This window comes from Dendrobates tinctorius, unplaced genomic scaffold (assembly GCF_039654945.1).
Source record: "Dendrobates tinctorius isolate UK_male_01 unplaced genomic scaffold, ASM3965494v1 ptg000232l, whole genome shotgun sequence".
Lineage (NCBI taxonomy): Eukaryota > Metazoa > Chordata > Amphibia > Anura > Dendrobatidae > Dendrobates > Dendrobates tinctorius.
The window spans coordinates 6,239,872-6,265,181 of record NW_027361899.1 but is presented as its reverse complement, the minus strand read 5'-3'; the positions used below and the strand labels follow the sequence as shown (position 1 = coordinate 6,265,181).

The 25,310-nt window shown below is 43.9% G+C and overlaps 1 protein-coding gene across 2 annotated transcripts in view; it reads right to left on the bottom strand.

Moving 5' to 3' along the window:
* Positions 1-25,310, bottom strand: part of GLP1R (glucagon like peptide 1 receptor) — a 322,308-nt gene that overhangs the window by 228,775 nt on the left and 68,223 nt on the right. The window lies entirely within an intron of this gene.

The following is a 25,310-nucleotide window of genomic DNA, read 5'->3' as shown; positions in this document are numbered from 1 at the left end:
TATACTCAAGTATAAGCCTACCCGAGTATAAACCGAGGCGCCTAATTTTACCACGGAAAACTGGGTAAGCTTATTGACTCAAGTATAAGCTGGGTATGCATTGTCCCCTCATCCCTGTCCTGCTATGCATGGCTCCCCGGTCCCTGTCCTGCTATGCATGGCTCCCCGGTCCCTGTCCTGCTATGCATGGCTCCCCGATCCCTGTCCTGCTATGCATGGCTCCCTGGTCCCTGTCCTGCTATGCATGGCTCCCCCATCCCGTCCTGGTATGCATGGCTCATTATCCCCTATCCTACTCACCCACCAGCGTGGCCTCGCAGCGTCTCGGTGGTCCCGGCTTCTTCGCAGCATCTCCATGGCTCCGGCTTCCAGCAGCTCTTTAAGGTAATGAGTATGCGCTCCACGTGTGGAGTGGAGACACGTGCATTTTCATTACCTTATTGAGTGGCACCACGTGATCGCTCGGTACAGGAAGAGCTGCTGGGGAACCATGGAGATGCTGCAAAGACACCAGGACCACCGAGATGCAGGGTAACCTTGAGCGTGTCTTCTGGAAGCCGGCGGCTGTGGGGGTCACTGTGCGCTGGGTGAGATAGCGCTCCCTGAGTGTGTTGGGGGACACTTGCTTGGCAACGGTGTTAAAGCACACAGGAACGTTTTCTCACAAAAAACAGTCTATTTGGTTTATTAACTCCACATAAACCACATAACGTAAAGTCTATTTAATTACATCCATGAACATATCATGACCACCAGTCTGTTCATGTAGCAGATAAACCTCTCTGCCGTATACATTACAACCCCTTGTCCGGAGTTACCTTCCAGGGGCTCCACGCCACACGTTGACTCGTCAGTCCTGGCTTCGCCAACAAAGTAGCAGTCACAGGCTCTGCAGGTACAAGGTCTCACCACGTGCGATCCAGGAAGCCTGTCCAACTGCAGGACCTTCCAACACAAGCCATGTGACCACACCACAGTCTCATTAGATCGAACATAACCACACACACAGGTGAGGTACCTATCACATGGGCTGATCACGTGATCGTGACATCACTGCAGGTCCTCAACCTTCGGGAAAATTCAGGACAAATCTCATCCTGCTGGGAGAAACATATCTTCCGTCCAGCACTACCCCTTTCACTGCACAACAGCTGCTATAACAAATGAATATTCATTTCTCTTTAGCAGCGGGCACAGTTACGGCCGCCGGCCCTTGCCTCCTATGACCCGCTGCTCCGCCGCTCCCCTGCCGGCTTGCTGGACAATTGGCTCGTGTATAAGCCGAGGGGGGGCGTTTTCAGCACCAAGAAAATGTGCTGAAAAACTCGGCTTATACACGAGTATATACAGTAATAAAGAAAAAACAGTGCCAATATAATAGTGCAGTCCAGAACTCGCACAGTTAGGGGGATCTCACATTGCATTTTGGACCCCGCTCATTGGTCCCAAGGAGACTTACGTCCAAACTCCTGCAAAACAGGATTCGGGCGTATACGCCGACGGGGCCATAGATTATAATGGTGGTGGCAGAGTGAACATGCGCTCTTTCGTGCATCATTTTGGGAGCGTATGCACCCACTCGAGGCGGACACCCAGATGTAGTAGAGGGCACACAATAATGCCATACAGGGTCTGAACAATACCCAAATGGCACTGCCTGTACTGCCCAAAGAATCACAAACCGTGAATAGTCTCCAAACAATATCCGCATAATAGTGCCGCACACACTGCCAGGACGTATCGTGCAATCACGCAAAATACCTCTAAATAACAGCACCCAAGAACCAATATAATAATGGTGCTCATACTATAACAAAACATGTGTCATTGCAATCATTTTCTTGGAGAAAAATTTAATTTTCTGGAACAATTTCAAGGGTGTCAACACTTTTGGCCATGACTGTAGTAATGCCGAAATACGAATGCCATGTAACAGGTGCGAAGAAGAGCAATAACATAATAATGCCATATCAAGTCGGCACAACAATGTCACACTGATAATATTGACCATATAATCGTGCCACAAAACTGTGAATATAACATCCAAAGCAGCGTCCATATATCAGATCTAGAGTACGTAAATCGTCCTTCCAAAACACCCGAAGCCTTCCTCTCTGAGCGCCCATATAACAGTAGCGCCCATATAATGTGTCATATAGCAATGCTAGCCGCAGTGATGCCAAACACTCCAGCCACATTTGCATCACGCATTGCAGGAACCAGCGGTCACAGCAAAACCCCGCCTCTGCTCAATAGATATAAGCAGGGGTGGGTCCAGTAACTCCACTGATACAATGTTTCACGTCCCTGCAAGTCATTTAACCCTCGCAGAACTGAATCTCCACAGAGCAGAGCATCTCTGGATAAATTGTAGAAGGAGAGTGACCAGATCTCGGTTGAAGTCAAAGTTTCCTTTGTAGATAATCTTCTATGACCTTACAGCGCGTGGTCCAGGGTGCGCGGTGCAGCGATGAGACGATCAGTGAGGTGTAGAGAGGGGAGGGCAGAGGCAAAGAGCGTCCCAAAACAATGTTTTTTCCCCCCATTTCCACTTTGGAGCCATTGTCGTTTTTCCTTTAAAGGTATAAAGGTGGTGTCCTTTGTGGAGCTGATGGGGAAAGTGTCCCGGTAGGTCGGGGGTCCAATTCCGATAATAGGCAGACAGGTGATTATCCAAGACAAGCAGTAAACTACAATGTGGCCTTAGTACAGAAGATCAGAACAACCTCACTGCTCATTTGATACAAAATTAACCCATGAATAGCATCGAGTGGAATTGTGGGTAATGGCTGCCATGAGTCGGACTCATAAGATTCAGACAAATGAGTAAGTGAAGGTCAATGGGCAATAAAGACTCCAAGCAGATGGTAGGTGGGGAGACTTATGCATCCATCAGAGGAGCCATTATTGTCTTGGTGATTAGAAGTTTTATTCATTAACCCCTCCATCTACCAAAGTTCCCAATGTTAGCCCGGCCTACTCTGCCGTATGCACACTTCACTGCAAATCTTTAGGATTCCTGAGATGAGAATCAGGAGGAAATGGAGGAATGTGCAAAGTAAGTGATGTCAATGAATGAAAAATGATCATGCAACCACCCTTCACACATCATACAGACTGCACAGACTGCCTTTACCTGTTATATAGTCAGGATACAGAATTCTAACCGAATACTAACTGCCGTACAGGCGATTATAATCTACTATTCACTGTTATCAGCCATTGCAGGCTGGGAAGAGGCTGAATTTAGCACAATTAAAACCAATCTATTGCTCACTGTTATCAGCCGTTTCAGGCTCTTCAGATATCTTTAAATCTATAAACATCTAGCAATTATAATTGTAACAGATTGCAGTTTGGTAGTACATCAGAGTAAAAATTCCATTAAAATATTTTTTTTTAAAAATTATGCAACTTAAATTTAACTGCAGCCTGACCAGATAATTTAAAACAAAATGAGATGTCACTGGCATCCGCTGGTTGTAACAGAAGTCATGTCATTCATATAAAAATGTTGCCTTTCATTGTTCAAACACCTTATCATCTGCTTACTAGAGAGTGACCCATAAATCAAACCTATTCCCAGAGAATATCTTGATGCTTATACCTATATTCAGATATTCATAGTCTATAAAGTTGCATTAATATTACTATTACAAATTATCTACACTTTAAAAAGTCATATCTTCAGTTTGCTTTATCTGCAGCTGAAATAATAGCACAAAAGGTTTAAAGAAGACCCCATAGCGGTCCCCTTAGTTGCCACTTAAAAGTGTATAATCGTCTGAATTACCCTAGGCAACATAATGGAGGTTTACTAACAAAGATGCACTATAGTGCTGATGCGCCTGCCATTCACTTCATTTATGAAGATGCTTAGACAAATGTCTAGAAAAAGGGATGTAGCTATGTAGGTTTGTAGTGTACACTAAATTTACAAAAGGTGTTTCCATTTTCTTTTTGCTTAAAAAGTGGTCTAAAAATAAGAGAACCAAGTAGTGATGTAAGATGAATTTATCATACCCTCAACAGCAGAAAACTGGTCTAAAATAATTGCAAAACTTATTGCAATTGATTTTTTGCAACACTTTGAAGTTTTCAATAGTTCTTGCATTTTTTCGAACAACATTGCATCAAATTTTCTGTATTGTACATCAGAAAACTGGCTTACATTGGCGTTGTTAGCTGGCATAGAATTCATTTTTTGGTGCACACAGCCCAAAAGACGTGCCAAGTTTATTACGAAGATACTTAATAATTTTGTCGTAAAATGTTCCAGTGGATTATAGATTCGATATTGGTGTATGAAACGCCAACATTGTATAATTCCCTCTTATAGACAATCTGTAAAATGCATCAGATTTATTATGCTCTATGAGCCACTCTGATAAATTTGGTAAATTTTAAGACTGTCTATTCTAAGGGCCGAACCTACCAAAGCTGGGGTATCATCCACCAATTTGGACAATATTACCTGCTGGAATTTGGCACTGATTTCAGCTGTATATCCGTTTTCTGGAGTACATCATGGTAAGTTTTTAAAAAAGTGTCAAGGTCATCATGAAAGGGAAAAAAAAAAGTCACAAGTTAGCAGCTACAATAATTTTTGTGACTTTTTGAGGTCAGTGTTCAGGCATAGAGGGATGATTAATACCCCAATAAGTCTATTCCGCTGCATCTGCCCCAACGTATGGACACAATCCTTGATTCCAGATTCTCTCCGGACTCCTGTTCTTCTGAGCCATGTCACATTCAACATAATTCTACAAAGGAAATAAAACATTTTGCTTGAAAGTTTAATTATCTCGTCCGTCTTTCCTCCTAATTACCCTTCCCATTAATTCTGCAGGACTTGGTCAATTTTGAGAAATGATTTGGACGTAACGACTTCTGTCCTGAAATTTGGAGATGACATAATCCCTGAAAAAACTGACAAATGAACTGAGGATGGCATCTCCTGCCATAAAACGCACCCGGGCGGATGGCTGAGATACACGAGTCCCTGCCACCTGTAGAGAGGAAGCGCTGGAGATTTGCCGTATGGTTAACCCTATGCCTGCCAGTGCTCGTCTGCTTTCTTCATACATGAGTACAATCTCTGCTAAGTTGGACTGAACGCATTGCAATGATTTCACTATAAATTGCCACTTTGCATTACTATTCCAGAGTAAGAGTCATCGAGTCACTTACTATTACGATTACTTATATAGCGCCAACAGATTCCACAGCGCTTTACAGACATCAGCATCACTGTCCCCATTGGGGCTCACAATCTACATTACCTATCAGTCTTTGCAGAAAGCCAGAGAACTCAGAAGAAACCCACGCAAATATGAAACTCCTGGCAGATGTTGTCCTTGGTGAGATTTGAACCTAGGACTCCAACGCTGCAAAGCTGCAGTGCTAACCAGAGCCAACATGCTGCCTTATATATAGCACAGTGCTAACCACTGAGCCACTGTGCTGCCCTATATATAGCACAATGCTAACCCTGAGTCATCATAATGCCCTATATATAGCACAATGCTAACTACTAAGCCATCGTGCTTCCCTATATAATGCACAATGCTCACCACTGAGCCACTGTGCTACCCTATATATAGTACAGTGCTAACCACTGAACCACCATGCTGCCCTATAAATAGTTCAGTGTTAACCACTGAGCCACCATGCTACCCTATATATAGCACAGTGCTAACCACTGAGCCACCGTGCTGTCCTATAAATAGTTCAGTGTTAACCACTGAGCCACCGTGCTACCCTATATATAGCACAGTGCTAACCACTGAGCCACCATGCTGCCCTATATATAGTACAGTGCTAACCACTGAGCCACCATGCAACCCTATATATAGCACAGTGCTAACCACTGAGCCACCATGCAGCCCATTACCATACATATAGGTGGCAATTTCCCCAGTGGATAACAGGAGAATAGCGGTAAAGCTGACCATGCATTAGATTAGGTTCAGCCATCCTGTCAACCATCCAGTAAATGTCACATGCATTTTTTTTTAAGCAGCTTCTCACTATAGATTGCATCTCTGTATTTCATGAGCTCAGGACGGAGGCTGAAGAACATGGGGCGCTCACCCCGAATTCTCTGCTACTATGACTGCAGGCGAGGGCAGGGTGCGGACCTCTTCAATGTCAGAGCTTGTTTCAATAAAATCTAAGCTAATATGCTGCTTTCTGTCGGTTCTGCAGATCCAGCACTGCACACGACAGTGTACCAGATTCCCTCAAAAGTATTCTGACATCAGATCACACGACGTCAGATCACACAATGTCAGATCACACGACATCAGATCAAACGACGTCAGATCACACGACATCAGATCACAGGACGTCAGATCACACAATGTCAGATCACACAACATCAGATCACAGGACGTCAGATCACACAATGTCAGATCACACGACATCAGATCACAGGACGTCAGATCACACAATGTCAGATCACACAACATCAGATCACAGGACGTCAGATCACATGACATCAGATCACACAATGTCAGATCACACACCATCAGATCACAAAATGTCAGATCAAACGACATCAGATCACAGGACGTCAGATCACACAATGTCAGATCACATGACATCAGATCACACACCATCAGATCACACAATGTCAGATCAAACGACATCAGATCACAGGACGTCAGATCACACAATGTCAGATCACATGACATCAGATCACACAATGTCAGATCAAACGACATCAGATCACAGGACGTCAGATCACACAATGTCAGATCACATGACATCAGATCTCAGGACGTAAGATCACACAATGTCAGATCACGCAACATCAGATCACAGGACGTCAGATCACATGACATCAGATCACACAATGTCAGATCACACGACATCAGATCACATGACATCAGATCACACAATGTCAGATCACACGACATCAGATCACAGGACGTCAGATCACACAATGTCAGATCACACAACATCAGATCACAGGACGTAAGATCACACAATGTCAGATCACATGACATCAGATCACACAATGTCAGATCACACAACATCAGATCACAGGACGTCAGATCACACAATGTCAGATCACACAATGTCAGATCACACGACATCAGATCACATGACATCAGATCACACAATGTCAGATCACACGACATCAGATCACATGACGTCAGATCACACAATGTCAGATCACAGGACTTCAGATCACACAATGTCAGATCACATGACATCAGATCTCAGGACGTAAGATCACACAATGTCAGATCACACAACATCAGATCACAGGACGTCAGATCACACAATGTCAGATCACATGACATCAGATCACACAATGTCAGATCACACGACATCAGATCACAGGACGTCAGATCACACAACATCAGATCACAGGACGTAAGATCACACAATGTCAGATCACATGACATCAGATCACACAATGTCAGATCACACAACATCAGATCACAGGACGTCAGATCACACAATGTCAGATCACACGACATCAGATCACATGACGTCAGATCACACAATGTCAGATCACAGGACGTCAGATCACACAATGTCAGATCACACGACATCAGATCACAGGACGTCAGATCACACAATGTCAGATCACAGGACGTCAGATCACACAATGTCAGATCACACGACATCAGATCACAGGACGTCAGATCACACAATGTCAGATCACACGACATCAGATCACATGACGTCAGATCACACAATATCAGATCACAGGACGTCAGATCACACAATGTCAGATCACACGACATCAGATCACATGACGTCAGATCACACAATGTCAGATCACAGGACGTCAGATCACACAATGTCAGATCACACGACATCAGATCACAGGACGTCAGATCACACAATGTCAGATCACACGACATCAGATCACAGGACGTCAGATCACACAATGTCAGATCACACAATATCAGATCACAGGACGTCAGATCACACAATGTCAGATCACACGACATCAGATCACAGGACGTCAGATCACACAATGTCAGATCACATGACATCAGATCACACAATGTCAGATCACAGGACGTCAGATCACACAATGTCAGATCACAGGACGTCAGATCACACAATGTCAGATCACATGACATCAGATCACACGACATCAGATCACACGACATCAGATCACAGGACGTCAGATCACACAATGTCAGATCACACGACATCAGATCACATGACATCAGATCACACAATGTCAGATCACAGGACGTCAGATCACACAATGTCAGATCACATGACATCAGATCACACAATGTCAGATCACACACCATCAGATCACATGACGTCAGATCACACAATGTCAGATCACACAACATCAGATCACAGGACGTCAGATCACACAATGTCAGATCACACGACATCAGATCACAGGACGTCAGATCACACTGTCAGATCACACAACATCAGATCACAGGACGTCAGATCACATGACATCAGATCACACAATGTCAGATCACACACTGTCAGATCAAACGACATCAGATCACAGGACGTCATATGACACAATGTCAGATCACATGACATCAGATCACACAATGTCAGATCAAACGACATCAGATCACAGGACGTCAGATCACACAATGTCAGATCACATGACATCAGATCTCAGGACATAAGATCACACAATGTCAGATCACACAACATCAGATCACAGGACGTCAGATCACACAATGTCAGATCACATGACATCAGATCACACAATGTCAGATCAAACGACATCAGATCACAGGACGTCATATGACACAATGTCAGATCACATGACATCAGATCACACAATGTCAGATCACATACTGTCAGATCAAACGACATCAGATCACAGGACGTCAGATCACACAATGTCAGATCACATGACATCAGATCTCAGGACATAAGATCACACAATGTCAGATCACACAACATCAGATCACAGGACGTCAGATCACACAATGTCAGATCACATGACATCAGATCACACAATGTCAGATCACACGACATCAGATCACAGGACGTCAGATCACACAATGTCAGATCACACAACATCAGATCACAGGACGTAAGATCACACAATGTCAGATCACATGACATCAGATCACACAATGTCAGATCACACAACATCAGATCACAGGACGTAAGATCACACAATGTCAGATCACATGACATCAGATCACACAATGTCAGATCACACAACATCAGATCACACAACATCAGATCACAGGACGTCAGATCACACAATGTCAGATCACATGACATCAGATCACACAATGTCAGATCACACGACATCAGATCACAGGACGTCAGATCACACAATGTCAGATCACACAACATCAGATCACAGGACGTAAGATCACACAATGTCAGATCACATGACATCAGATCACACAATGTCAGATCACACAACATCAGATCACAGGACGTAAGATCACACAATGTCAGATCACAGGACGTCAGATCACACAACATCAGATCACAGGACGTAAGATCACACAATGTCAGATCACATGACATCAGATCACACAATGTCATATCACACAACATCAGATCACAGGACGTAAGATCACACAATGTCAGATCACACAACATCAGATCACAGGACGTAAGATCACACAATGTCAGATCACATGACATCAGATCACACAATGTCAGATCACACGACATCAGATCACAGGACGTCAGATCACACAATGTCAGATCACACAACATCAGATCACAGGACGTAAGATCACACAATGTCAGATCACATGACATCAGATCACACAATGTCAGATCACACAACATCAGATCACAGGACGTAAGATCACACAATGTCAGATCACACAACGTCAGATCACACGACATCAGATCACACGACATCTGATCACACAATGTCAGATCACATGACATCAGATCACACGACATCTGATCACACAATGTCAGATCACATGACGTCAGATCACACCCCCTGATAATTGGCTGAGTATTCTCCTGCCTGATTTTGTTAGTGGAAGTCAGGGCAGACAGGGATTTCTACTGACATGGCTGCTGCAATGTCTGAATGGCCTTAGTGTAACATCTGACTCGGGCTCCTGCACGCAGCTGTAATCTGGCCCCGCAGATGTGTATACAGCCGCTGCTCTCAGTATAGTAAGCGGTATTGCCAGCGGTGACTGTAGCCGCTCCGTGGACGGCCTCCAAGACTGAAAGCGGGAGGATCCTGGGAGGGAATAAGCTAATTTTCTCCCAGCAGCTGCGCTTTCATTAAGGCGCTGGGCGCATTATAACACTATTTTCCTGCAGATTAACCCTTTATCTGCTTATAAATAGGATTTATCGTGGTCAAATCCTGAGCCGGAGAGCGATATGTAGCGCAGACTCATCACATGGGGCCTAATATAGGAGAAAGAAGTTCCCGGAGGCTTTGCCAAAGGATCACTTAGCGAGGAGTCCAGCAGCCCCTATTGTATCCGTCATTAGGGGAACAGAACCATTATACCAGCTTGAAGGAAATAGGATGAAGTGTGCGGAGTTCCGGATGTCGGCTTTCCCTCCCAATGCTCCATCCCTGTGTCCTATAAGCTGGATGACTCTTCCTGGCTGCGGCCAGCCATCTATTCACGGCTTTATCTCTGTCCGGTGTGGACTATTTGATTTTTTAGGCTAACATAAACTTTTAAAGTCAAACAGAATTTTGCAGACGGTTTCATTACTCGGAGTTTGTTCCCAGTTACACGAAGTGATGTCAATACGCCTGTACAGTCCTAGCAGGGCACCCCTCATTGTGACGCCCGCAGTGCTGACTCCATCTAAACTCCTGGGATAATGCATAGACCCTGGAATATTTTGGGATAAAGGTGTCATGATTGCTTCACTCAGTGTCGTGAGGGCAGCTCAGCTGACCGATATGGGGCAGGGGCGTGCAGAGCTGTCAGTGTGGTGAGTCACAGTCCAGTCGCCCAATCAGGACCGGGGCATGCTGGGTTTCCTACAGGAGTCTCCTGATCAGAATGATTCCCAGGCTATTTAGCTGTCTGAATCTTATTTCCGCCAGTTGTAGCTCTGCTCAAGTGCTGTGTTATGAGTTCTATTATTCTGATTTTTATTGCCCGACCTTGGATTTGCCTTTGAGCCCCTTTGTGTTATCATCTACCTTCTTGGAAACCTTACTCCGGACTGTGACCTGACTACACCTTTGCCTCACCCCTCTGTTTATGATGTACCCTCCTGGCTTTTGACCTTGGACTTCTTGACTTACCCAGCTCACGGCTAGTCCGTGAGTAGTGACTAGAGTCACAAAAGGGAGGACGTTCTCATGTCTCAAATTTATGCAGATTACTGACTGTAGTACTTATGGTGCAGATTCAGGGGAGGCTGCTTGAGGATACAGCAAGGGGTCAATGGTTGTGTGCTGGGGTACGGTGTTTCTAAGCGTAGGTGAACATAAGAGCAGCTGCCGTCACCTCCTGAAGCTCCTCTACAGTAAATTGGAGATTAAGAGATGAGCCTGCAAAGGGGGAAGCTGCTATAACACACTGGTAATTGAGGTGGATGTACAGTGATGGCCTCATTGCCCCTTAGATTGTTTGTGGATATCTTTAAAAGATACAATTGTGTAAATAATAAAAATCTACAAGTTATATAGTTACAAATAGAACTATAAAACCCATGAATAATCGCACTGCTGGTTTCATATACGGTATATAGAATGCATAACTTTGCAGGTAGGTGTGAAAAAAATGCTGCAAGATAAGAAAACCTTATAAATAGAAATTCTAATAGTTCATTTATATTTATCAAAAAAAATGTAAAATGAATGAGCAAAACACAAATCAATATTTTGTGACCGCCTGTCGCCTCCATCATCAGTATCTGGTGACCGCCCGTTGCCTCCATCATCAGTATCTGGTGACCGCCCGTCGCCTCCATCATCAGTATCTGCAGATCGCCCGTTGCCTCCATCATCAGTACCTGGGACCACCCGTCGCCTCCATCATCAGTATCTGCAGATCGCCCGTTGCCTCCATCATCAGTATCTGGTGACCGTCCGTCACCTCCATCATTAGTATCTGGTGACCGCCCTTCGCCTCCATCTCTTCTCCTCATCATTTGTACACAGGTTATGGAGGATCTCGGCAGGAGGTTGTGCCAAACATCTTGGAGCCCTGACCCCATATCTTCTGTGTATGAGGCTTGTGCGGATCCTTCTATCTCTTCTGTGATCCCAGACAGACGGGATGATGGGGGGCCGGATCATCACCCCAAGGACTCTTTGTTGTTAATGACATTGTCTGGATGTTGGGGGTCATTGTCCAGATGCAGGTTAAAGGCCCCGTCACACTAAACGATGTCCCAGCGATCCCACCAACGATCCGACATGATGGGATCGCTGGGACATCATTAGGCTGACCGCTGGTGAGCTGTCACATTGACAGCCCCAGCGATCAGGACCAGCGATACTGGATGCTGGTTTCTAATGTAAGCGCAGCTCCTGGATACCCGATGTTTACATTAGCAACCAGCGTCGCTGATCGCTGGTCTCTCGCTGCCACACGTGATGCGTGCTGGGCAGCGGGAGACCAGCGATCGAAAAACGGCCCAGGCTGCTCGAGCACGATCAGCGATAACCGGCAGGGGGGCGGTCGCTGATCCCGTCACACACAGAGATCTTGCTAGCGAGATCGCTTAGTGTTTCGGGGCCTTAAGCCTGGAGCAAATCAGACACCTCTTTGATGAGATTACATGATGGAGAAGTATCTGCCTGAATTGATTTGATCAAACATTGATTCAATTTAGATTTTGATAATTAATAAAGATAAATTAGCACATTTACTAATCACACACTATTTACTCTGTATTTTTTTCCAAACCTGCCTTAAACTTTTGCACAGTACTGTATATATATATATATATATATATATATATATATATATATCAAAACAACACACAGACCAGCTGACCTCCGAGCTCTGGATGGTAAATACCTGTTTCCTCTGTGTTGCACGGACCAAGACTGGGAACAAGTCCAACAATGTAGAAATCAAGGCAGAAAAGTCCAGCAAGCGGAAACTTCAGGTGGTATGATAAAATCCAAGAATTTTTATTGCAAATAATTTAAAAAATCCGGAGTTCAGTAACAAGATGCAGACATGATGCTGAACTACGCGTTCCGGAGGTAACAGCTGCCGCCTTCTTCACGGTCTCAGACTGCTTCTGGAATACTCCAACATTCTTAAGTAGAAAAAACATTTCTTAACCTCATAATCAAGAAGTAGTAACAGGTGTGGATAACATCCTTCAATGTTAACTCTATAGCTTCCGGAAACAAGTATAGAAAAAAAGCATCAGTATGAACAGTACCTGCGCTAACAAAGTTATCTGACCAGGATAACGAAATAATTAAAAACACACATCATTACATTAACCCCTTAACGACCGCCGGTACGCATTTTAACGGCAGTAGTTAAGGGTACTAAAACCACAGCGCCGTTAATTCACGACCCCAGAGAACATGAATCGGTCAGTTTTTACCGACCCCGCTTTTGCGATCGCCGTTATTAACCCTATAACGGCGACCGCAAAAAAAAAAGCTGCGATTTTACATTTAATTTCTCTCTCCTCTGATGTGATTGCACATCAGAGGAGAGAGAAATAGGGTCCCCCGATCCCCCCCCGGTACCTCTCCGTGGCCCTCCGTCCCCTCCCGGTGGTCCCACGTCCCGCCGGCGTCCCCCAATGGGCGCCGCCATCTTGAAAATGGCGGGCGCAGGCACAGTGCACCCGCCGGGAATCTGCCGGCTCCAGCTGGCAGATTCCATTCATTATTTTGATCACTATGATAAACGATCATAGTGATCAAAATAAAAAAAATAGTACATAACCCCCCCGTTTATCACCCCCTTATATAGACAAATATAATGAAATAAAGAAAATATTTTTTTTTCAGTTTTCCATTAGGGTTAGGGTTAGGGTTGGGCTAGGGTTAGGGCTAGGGTTAGGGGTAGGGTTAGGAGTAGGGCTAGGGGTAGGGTTGGGCTAGGGTTAGGGTTGGGCTAGGGTAAGGGTTGGGCTAGGTTTGGGCTAGGGTTAGGGTTAGCGTTGGGCTAGGGTTAGGGCTAGGGTTAGGGTTAGGCTAGGGTTAGGGCTAGGGTTAGGGCTCGGATCACGGCTAGGGTTAGAATTAGGGTTAGGGCGAACTAGGATTAGGGCTAGGATTAGGGATTAGGGTTGGGATTAGGGTTACAGTTGGGATTAGGGTTAGGGGTGTGTTGGGGTTAGGGTTGGAGCAAGAATTGAGGGGTTTCCACTATTTACCAACTTTGGGGGTCTAAAAATTGGGGTCTAAAAAATCACTTTTGTGGAAATAAAAAAGACTTTTTATTTTCACGGCTCTGCGTTTATAAACTTCTGTGAAGCACTTGGGGGTTCAAAGTGCTAACCACGCATCTAGATAAGTTCCTTAGGGGTTCTAATTTCCAAAATGGGGTCACTTGTGGGGGGTTTCCACTGTTTAGGCCCATCAGGGGCTCTGCAAACGCAACATGATGCCCGCAGACCATTCCATCAAAGTCTGCATTCCAAAATGGCACTCCTTCCCTTCTGAGCTCTCCCATGCGCCCAAACAGTGGTCCCCCCCCACATATGGGGTATTGGCGTACTCAGGACAAATCGCACAACAACTATGCGGGTATGATTTCTCCTGTTACCCTTGTAAAAATTAAAATTTGGGGGCGAAAAGATCATTTTTGTGGAAAAAATGGATTTTTTATTTTCACGGCTCTACGTTATATACTTCTGTGAAGCACTTGAAGGCTCAGAGTGCTCACCACACATCTAGATAAGTTCCTTAATGGGTCTGGTTTCCAAAATGGGGTCACTTGTTGGGGTTTTCCACTGTTAAGGCACATTAAGGGCTCTCCGAACGCAACATGGCATCCGATTTCAATTCCAGCCAATTCTGCGTTGAAAAAGTCAAACGGCACTCCATCCCTTGCAAGCTCTGCCGTGTGCTGAAAAAGTGGTTTACCCCCACATATGGGGTATCGGCGTATTCAGGAGAAATTGTACAACAAATTTTATGGTTGATTTTCTCTTTTAACACTTGTGAAAATAAAAAAAATTGGTTCTGAAGTAAATTTTTTGCAAAAAAAAGTTGAATGTTAATTTTTTCCTTCCACATTGCTTTAGTTCCTGTGAAGCACTTAAAGGGTTGATAAACTTCTTGAATGTGGTTTTGAGCACCTTGAGGGGTCTAGTGTTTAGAATGGTGCCACTTTTGGGTATTTTCTGTCATGTACACCCTCAAAATTACTTTAAATATGATGTGGTCCTTAACCCCTTATCTACAAAGGACGTAATATTCCGTCCATGTGACCCTGGACCTAACTACCATGGACGGAATATTACGTCCCAGCGATCAGCGGCGCCCACGTGGTGAGCGCCGCTGATCGCGGCCGGGTGTCAGCTAATTATCATAGCTGACACCCGGCACAATGTGTCAGGGGCGGTCACGGACCGCCCCCGACACGTTAACCCCTTGTACACCGCGATCAAACGCGATCGCGGTGTACCGGGGGGTTAAAGGGAAGCATCGGCAGGGAGGGGGCTCCCTCCGTGCTTCCCTGAGCCCCCCACAGCAGCGCAATGTGCAGCGCTGCTGCGGGGGGCTCTTTCCCTACAGGCCCCCGGATCCAAGATGGCGACGGGGGCCTTCGGGGGCCTGCAGGGAGCTGACTTCCTCACTGCCTGCAAAGCGCAGGCATGAGGAAGTCTGCAGCAGTGCCTGTGACAGATCGCTGATCTGTCACAGTGATCTGTGATGTGACAGATCAGCGATCTGTCACAGGACAGTGATGTCCCACCTGGGACAAGGTAATAAAGTAAAAAAAAAAAAAAAAAGTGTTAAAAATAATTTAAAAAAAAATCGCTAAATAAATTAGTAAAAACAAAAAAAATATTCCCCAATAAATCCATTTTTTCAAAATAAAAAAAAACAAAAACAATAAAAGTACACATATTTGGTATCGCCGCGTCCATAATGACCTGCCCTATAAAACTGTCCCATTAGTTAACCCCTTTAGCGAACCCCTTAAAAAATAAAAATAAAAAACGAAGCAAAAAATAATGATTTATTATCATACCGCCAAACAAAAAGTGCAATAACGCGCGATCAAAAAGACGCATATAAATATCCATGGTACCACTGAAAACGTCATCTTGTCCCTCAAAAAACGAGCCACCATACAACATCATCCGCAAAAAAATAAAAAAGTTATAGCTCGCAGAATAAAGCGATACAAAAATAATTATTTTTTAAAATTGTTTTCATTGCAAAAAACCGACAAAACATAAAAAAACGACCTAAATGAGGTATCGCTGTAACCGTACTGACCCGAAGAATAAAAACGCGTTATCAACTTTACCGCACGCGGAACGGTGTAAACGCACCCCCCAAAAGAAATTCATGAAACGCTGGTTTTTGTTCATTCTGCGTCCCAAAAATCAGAATAAAAAGCGATCAAAAAATGTCACGTGCCCGAAAATGGCACCAATAAAAATGTCAACTCGTCCCGCAAAAAATAAGACCTCACATGACTCGGTGGGTCAAAATACGGAAAAATTATAGCTCACAATATGTGGTGATGCAAAAACTATTTTTACAATAAAAAGCGTCTTTTAGCGTGTGACAGCTGCCAAACATAAAAACCGCCATAAATAGTAAATCAAACCCCGTTATCACCCCCTTAGTTAGGGAAAAATAATAAAACTAAAAGAAAATGTATTTATTTCCATTTTCCCGCTAGGGTTAGGGTTAGGGTTAGGGTTAGGGCTAGGGCTAGGGTTAGGGTTAGGGCTAGGGTTAAGGCTAGGGTTAGGGTTAGGGCTAGGGTTAGGGCTAGGGCTCAGATTAGGGTTAGGGGTGTGTTGGGGTTAGGGTTGGAGTTATAATTGGGGAGTTTCCACTGTTTGGGCACATCAGGTGCTCTCCAAAGGCAACATGGCGTCTGATCTCAATTCCAGCCAATTCTGTGTGGAAAAAGTCAAATGGTGCTCCTTCCCTTCCAAGCTCTGCCATGCGCCCAAACAGTGTTTTACCCCCACATGTAGGGTATCAGCCTACTCAGGACAAATTACAAAACAACTTTTGGGGTCCAATTTCTCCTGTTACCCTTAGGAAAATAAAAAATTGGGGGCAAAAATATAATTTTGCGGAAAAAAATGTTTTTTTTATTTTCACGCCCAGCCGTTATAAACATCTGTGAAGCACTTGGGGGTTCAAAGTGCTCTCCACACATCTAGATAAGTTCCGTGGGGGGTCTACTTTCCAAAATGGGGTCACTTGTGGGGAGTTTCAATAGTTTAGGTACATCAGGGGCTCTCCAAAAGCAACATGACACCCGCAGACCATGCCATCAAAGTCTGCATTCCAAAACGTCACTACTTCCCTTCCGAGCCCCGACGTGTGCCCATACAGTAGTTTTCTCCCACATATGAGGTATCAGCGTACTCAGGACAAATTGGACAACAACTTTTGGGGTCCAATTTCTCCTGTTACCCTTGGGAAAATAAAAAAATGGGGACTAAAAGATGATGTTTATGGAAAAAATACGATTTTTTTATTTTCACGCCCGGACGTTATAAACTTCAGTGAAGCACTGGGGGGTTCAAAGTGCTCACCACACATCTAGATAAGTTCCTTGGGGGGTCTAGTTTCCAAAATGGTGTCATTTGTGGGGGGTTTCTACTGTTTTGGTACATCAGGGGCTTTCCTAACGCGACATGGTGTCCGATCTCAATTCCAGCCAAAAACGTCAAATGGCGCTGCTTCCCTTCCGAGCTCTGCCATGCGCCCAAATAGTGGTTTACACCCACATGTGGGGTATCAGCGTACTCAGGACAAATTGCACAATATCTTTTAGGGTCCTGTTACTTTTGGAAAAATAAGAATTGAGGGTGAAAAGATCATTTTTGTGGAAAAAATATGATTTTTTAATTGTACTGCTGTACGTTATAAGCTTCTGTGAAGCTCTTGGGGGTTCAAAGTTCTCACCACACATCTAGATAAGTTCCTTGGGGGGTCTAGATTCCAAAATGGTGTCATTTGTGGGGGGTTTCCACTGTTTTGGTACATCAGGGGTTTTCCAATTGCGACATGGTGTCCGATCTCAATTCTAGCCAAAAACGTCAAATGGCGCTGCTTCCCTTCCGAGCTCTGCTATGCGCCCAAATAGTCATTTACACCCACATATGGAGTATCAGCATACTCAGGACAAATTGCACAATAACTTTTAGGGTCCTGTTACCCTTGGAAAAATAAAAATTGGGGGTGAAAAGATCATTTTTGTGGAAAAAATATGATTTTTTAATTGTACCGCTGTACGTTATAAACTTCTGTGAAGCCCTTGTGGGTTCAAAGTTCTCACCACATATCTAGATAAGTTCCTTGGGGAGTCTAGTTTCCAAAATGGGGTCACTTGTGGGGGGTTTCCACTGTTTAGGTACATCAGGGGCTCTCCAAACGCGACATGGCGTCCGATCTGAATTCCAGCCAATTTTGCATTGAAAAAGTCAAACGGCGCTCCTTCCCTACTGAGGTCTGCCATGCTCCGAAACAGTGGTTCCCCCCACATATCAGGTATCAGCGTACTCAGGACAAATTGCACAATAACTTTTGCAGTCCAATTTCTCCTGTTACCCTTGGGAAAATAAAAAAAATTGAACCTGAAGTATTGTTTTTGTGAAAAAAAAGTTAAATGTTCATTTTTTTTTTAATATTCAAAAAATTCCTGTGACGCACCTAAAGGGTTAATAAACTTCTTGAATGTGGTTTTAAGCACCTTAAGGCCGGAGTCACACTGGCGAGGAATACGGGTGCGTGAGAGGCGCAAAAAGCACGCATTAGACACGGACCAATGATTCTCTATGGGGTCACTCGCACCAGGCGTATATTTCTCCTCAGTATCCTACGCTCCGTGCCACTCGCAGCATGCTGCGATTGTCAGCGTACTACGCCCGTAATACGCCAATGCAAGTCTATGGGTGCGCAAAAAATACGGATTACACACGCAGCACACATGTGACCTGCGAGAAATACGCACCAGGTGTCTTTTAGCAAAGCCGGCAATTCAGTGCGCGATACAGTAAACTCACACTGATATATATATATATATATATATATATATATATATATATATATGCATTCTATGTGTCTATATCTATTCTTTCATTTCTTTATTAAAACTGTCATAGGGCTCCATTATATGTCCATTTTGCAAGCCTGCGAGAAAATCTCACCATACGGATGCCATACGGATTACATACGGATGCTGACATGCGCAAAATACGCGACCACACCTTGATTACGGACGACATACGGAGCACTGTTTAGGGGTCTGTCATCCGTATTACGCATGTAAAATACTGACCGTATTTTACGCAGGTTAGTGTGACTCCAGCCTAAGGGGTGCAGTTTTTAGAATGGTGTCACTTTTGGGTATTTTCTATCATATAGACCCCTCAAAGTGGCTTCAAATGTGATGTGGTCCCTAAAAATAAAATGGCGTTGAAAAAATGAGAAATCGCTGGTCAATTTTTAACCCTTATAACTTCCTAACAAAAAAAAATTTTGGTTCCAAAATTGTGCTGATGTACAGTAAACATGTGGGAAATGTTATGTATTAAGTTTTTTGTGTGCTGTATCGCTGTGATTTAAGGGCATAAAAATTCAAAGTTGGAAAATTGCGAAATTTTCAAAATTTTCGCCAAATTTCCGTTTTTTTCACAAATAAACGCAAGTTATTTGAATGCAATCAATGGAAGCGTTCCAGAGTTATGACCTCATAAAGGTACAGTGGTCAGAATTGTAAAAATTGGCCCGGGAGTTAACGTGCAAACCACCCTTGGTAGTGAAGGGGTTAAAAAAATGGTTTTGTAAATTTTGTAGTAAAATTTTTAACCCTTATACCTTCCTAACAAAAAAAAATTTTGCTTCCAAAATTGTGCTGATGTAAAGTAGACATGTGGGAAATGTTATTTATTAAGAAATTTGTGTGACACATCTCTCTGATTTAAGGGCATAAAAATTTAAAGTTTTAAAATTGCAAAATTTTCTAAATTTTCGCCATATTTCCGTTTTTTCATAAATAAATACAAGACTTATCGAAGAAATTTTACGACTAACATGAAGTACAATATGTCACGAAAAAACAATCTTAGAATCAGCGGGATCCATTAAAGCGTTCCAGAGTTATAACCTCATAAAGGGACAGTGGTCAGAATTGTAAAAATTGGCCCGGTCATTAAGCTGCAAACTGGCTCTGTCGCTAAGGGGTTAATACAACGGTGTTATATAATGAAAACATTATGACTAAGATATAATAGCACTACTTGGAAAAACATGAGATCAGAAACTATTTATAATGTATTGCTAGATCCATTCTATTATTGAATCCATGCAGTAACCTTGTATCTAAAAGAAACATCCATTTACTTTCTCTTGCAAGAATTTTTTAGTGATAATTTCCCCCCCCCCTTTTCTGGTTTTTTAACCTGTTCAATGCCTACAAAAGAAAAACCCTTGACATCACCCCCATGTATTTGTGAAAAATGTCGGGAAAATACAAAGGCTCCTGCTGGTGGCAAATTAACTGCATCAGAAAGATGCTTTCTGATCCTTTTTTTCATAGTGCAACCTACAGACTGTTTGTTGCAAATTTCACAATTAATTAAATAAATAACATTGGCATTATGTCTGCATCTTGTTACTGAGCTCTGGATTTTTTAAATTACTTGCAATAACAATTCTTGGATTTTATTATACCACCTGAAGTTTCCGCTTGCTGGACTTTTCTGCCTTGATTTCTACATATATATATATATATATATATATATATATATATATATACACAAATTTATTAATGACATTTTCTTTTTTCCGCCTTCTCTATTTTGACCTCTAAATTCCAATGTTCCTGTACCCGCTGACACATAAACACTTCCCCCTCACTTGTTACATTTATGCATAATTCCAGAACAAGTTCCCATGGCAACAGAGTGTAAACAACAGTAACCTTTCTCAGAACTCCAGCAGCTTACTACATCCAGAACCCACCCGGCATCAGCGCTGCTTGTTATGTCCCGGACCCCCACAGCTGTGACAGCTCGATCCACCCTACAGAATTATAGAGTAGATTTACAAGTACCTGGCTCTCCTCAGGTTCTGTGCACGCTACGTGTCAGTCATTCATTCCACTTGTATATTCTTCTTCTAGTTCTATTCTTTTTCATAAATCAAAAAAGTGTTTGTAAAGACAATAAACTCTATAATATATTGTGCTACATAAAAGCGTCCCTTCACCGGCTGTAACTGCTCAGAATCTCTGCACCCATCGGAAACAATGCCGGAAAGTCATAGCAGCTTTTTACTGATGGATCAGACCACGCAGAAACATCAGGGGGAATCTATAATAATAATAATAATAATAATAAATTTTATTTCTATAGCGCCGATATATTCCGCAGCACTTTACATTTCGGAGGGGATTTGTACAGACAATAGACATTACAGCATAACAATAATCACATAGATCATAACAGATACCAAGAGGAATGAGGGCCCTGCTCGCAAGCTTACAATCTATGAGGAAAGAGGGAGACACGAAAGGTGGGTGGTAACAGTTGCCCTGATTGTATGGACCAGCCATAATGTTAAGTGTGTAACAGTACAGACACAGAGGGCTAATGGATGCATAAAGCATGTGGGAACATGATGCGGGGAACCTGGTTATGGTAAAACTTTTGGCTGTTCCACACAGGGATAGATTAGGTTAATGTGTTGAGGCGATAGGCCAGTCTGAATAAATGCGTTTTCAGGGAACGCTTAAAATTGTGGGGATTGAGGACTAATCGTATTGACCTGGGAAGTGCATTCCAAAGAATTGGCGCAGCACGTGCAAAGTCTTGGAGACGGGAGTGGGAGGTTCTGACTATTGAGGATGCTAACCTCAGGTCATCAGCAGAACGGAGGGTATGGGTAGGGTGGTATACTGAAACAAGGGAGGAGATGTAGGGTGGTGCTGAGCCATGGAGGGCTTTGTGGGTGAGGGTAATAAGTTTATACTGAATTCTGGAGTGGATGGGTAACCAGTGTAATGACTGGCACAAGGTAGAGGCATCGGTGTAACGATTGGTGAGGAATATGATCCTGGCTGCAGCATTCAAGACAGATTGGAGGGGGGAGAGTTTGGTAAGAGGGAGACCGATTAGAAGAGAGTTACAATAGTCCAGACGAGAATGAATAAGAGAAACAGTAAGAGTTTTTGCGGAGTCAAAAGTAAGAAAAGGTCGAATTCTAGAAATGTTTTTGAGGTGCAGATGACCAGAGCGAGCCAGTGATCGAATGTGGGGGGCAAAGGAAAGCTCGGAATCAAGTATGACCCCAAGACAGCGGGCATGTTGCTGGGGAGTAATAGTGGAACCACACACAGAAATGGCAATGTCGGGTGTAGGTACATTAGTAGAGGGAGGAAACACAAGGAGTTCAGTCTTTGACAGGTTCAGTTTCAGATATAGTGAGGACATGATATTAGACACAGCGTTTAGACAATCGCCGGTGTTTTCTAGAAAGGCTGGCGTGATGTCAGGAGAAGAAGCGTATAATTGGGTGTTGTCAGCATAGAGATGGTACTGGAAACCAAATCTACTGATTGTATGACCAATAGGGGCAGTGTACAAGGAGAAGAGGAGGGGGCCTAATCTATCAAGACTGCAGATAACATCCGCTGAAGTAAGGTGCAGAAAGGAACTAAGAGGAGCAAGTGAGTAATAAATCTGCCAGATCTTTGGGGCGCCCCTGCCCCAGAAATGAAATCTACACCTGCCATAGCCTGGAGTCAATTTCAGGCACAATCTAATCCTGTTTTCTGCCATACGTTGTAATAAATCTGTTGCACGGCAGCAAGTCACAACCACTTTTTCCCACTGCCCAAGAAAGACGGCCAAGGCGGCCTGAGTCAGCAAAAAGTTCCAAATCTTGATGCAACTTGTGGTAAACTTTATTATACCAGAAAGATATAGCAGGATGATACCTCCCCCATAGACTCCATAGAGACTACAGCTCTGAGCCACCGGTCTGCCGACAAATTAATCCAGAGACTAAAACAGTTCAACGCAACTAAGTTTGTGGTGCTGAAAACGAATCTGATGCTGAAATGTGATGATTGGTTCTAATTTTAGAGATCTAGAGGAGGTTATGAGGACTTATGACACATTTCATGCAGCTTATAGAAAAATTGCATCTTTATTATTTCCTCCTCGTCATTATTGCCCTTCAGTATTCTTTCATCTAAGGGCGACCAATCACAAAATGCCAACTCCGCTCCAATGACGTAATGCTAATTACAGGGGCATCACCTACTTTTATAAATGCTCTCTATGTAAGGTATACAGTTTCAGGATTTCTTAGCTTAGTTTTTTAGCATATTGACATGTTTCTATCTGTTTTTTTCAGATATGCCTCGTTCTTGCATTAAAAAAGCAGATAGTTTTTGATACATATGCGGAGATGTCACTTTTACATCACAAATGCTAAATTTGAATACCCTGATAAGGAAAGCCTACAACCTGTATTTTACCTGCAGAGTAGGAGATCAGGACAAGAGCTGGGCTCCATACATAGGCTAGAAGAGGTGTGCATAACTTCTTACCCAGTGAGAGTCAACCGATCACACGACCAATTGCTATTTCTGCACACTGCCCCCCAAATAGGAAAGGAGTTTTAAGGAAGAATTGGAGTTTACAGTATCCAAACCTTCCACCTGCAATACGCCAGTACCAAATACAGAAGAACTGCTGGCTCCAAAAGGACCAGAAACATTTTCAGTCGAGTCAAGTGAGGTACCTCAAATGAACAACACCTTAAAACACAAAGTGAACTGAATGATCTTGTTAGATATTGGATCTAGCCAAGGCTGAGCTCTTAGATTCCCAGCTACAGCAGTAAGGCTGAGCTCTTAGGTTCCCAGCTACAGCAGTAAGGCTGAGCTCTTAGATTCCCGGCCACAGCAGTAAGGCTGAGCTCTTAGGTTCCTGGCTACAGCAGTAAGGCTGAGCTCTTAGGTTCCCAGCTACAGCAGTAAGGCTGAGCTCTTAGGTTCCCGGCTACAGCAGTAAGGCTGAGCTCTTAGGTTCCTGGCTAGAGCAGTAGGGGTGAGCTCTTAGATTCCCGGCTACAGCAGTAAGGCTGAGCTCTTAGATTCCCGGCTACAGCAGTAAGGCTGAGCTCTTAGATTCCCGACAAAAGCAGTAAGGCTGAGCTCTTAGGTTCTCGGCTACAGCAGTAAGGCTGAGCTCTTAGGTTCCAGGCTGCAGCAGTATGGATGTGCTCTTAGGTTCCCGGCAAAAGCAGTAAGGCTGAGCTTTTAGGTTCTCGGCTACAGCAGTAAGGCTGAGCTCTTAGATTCCCGGCAAAAGCAGTAAGGCTGTGCTCTTAGGTTCCCGGCTACAGCAGTAAGGCTGAGCTCTTAGGTTCCAGTCTACAGCAGTAAGGCTGAGCTATTAGATTCCTGGCTAGAGCAGTAGGGGTGAGCTCTTAGGTTCCCGGCTACAGCAGTAAGGCTGAGCTCTTAGGTTCCCGGCTACAGCAGTAAGGCTGAGCTCTTAGGTTCCCGGGTACAGCAGTAAGGCTGAGCTCTTAGGTTCCCGGCTACAGCAGTATGGCTGTGCTCTTAGGTTCCCGGCTACAGCAGTAAGGCTGAGCTCTTAGGTTCCCGGCTACAGCAGTAAGGCTGTGCTCTTAGGTTCCCGGTTACAGCAGTAAGGCTGAGCTCTTAGATTCCTGGCTACAGCAGTAAGGCTGAGCTCTTAGGTTCCCGGCTACAGCAGTAAGGCTGAGCTCTTAGGTTACCGGCTACAGCAGTAAGGCTGAGCTCTTAGGTTCCCAGCTACAGCAGTAAGGCTGGGCTCTTAGATTCCCGGCTACAGGAGTAAGGCTGAGCTCTTAGGTTCCCAGCTACAGCAATAGAATCTCCTAGAGGGCAATGTTCAGATTTTTTTTATTCCTTGACCGTGATAAAGATACCGTCCAATACTTCTTCATGGAGTGATCTTGTGGCACGCAACAACATCAACACTTTAATGCAAGCTCTGAAGATAAGTCATACTCCAGAGGAATAGAGGCTCTTCGTCGATTCTTCCAAATCAAGCCTAAAAGCCATCTTGGTGCATAATGGCATTGTGCTGCCTTCAATTCCAATTGGTTATGTCGTCCACATGAAAGAAACCTATGACAACCTGAAGCAGCTGTTGAGGAGCCTGAACTATGACAAACATTTGTGGACCCTGTGTTGTGA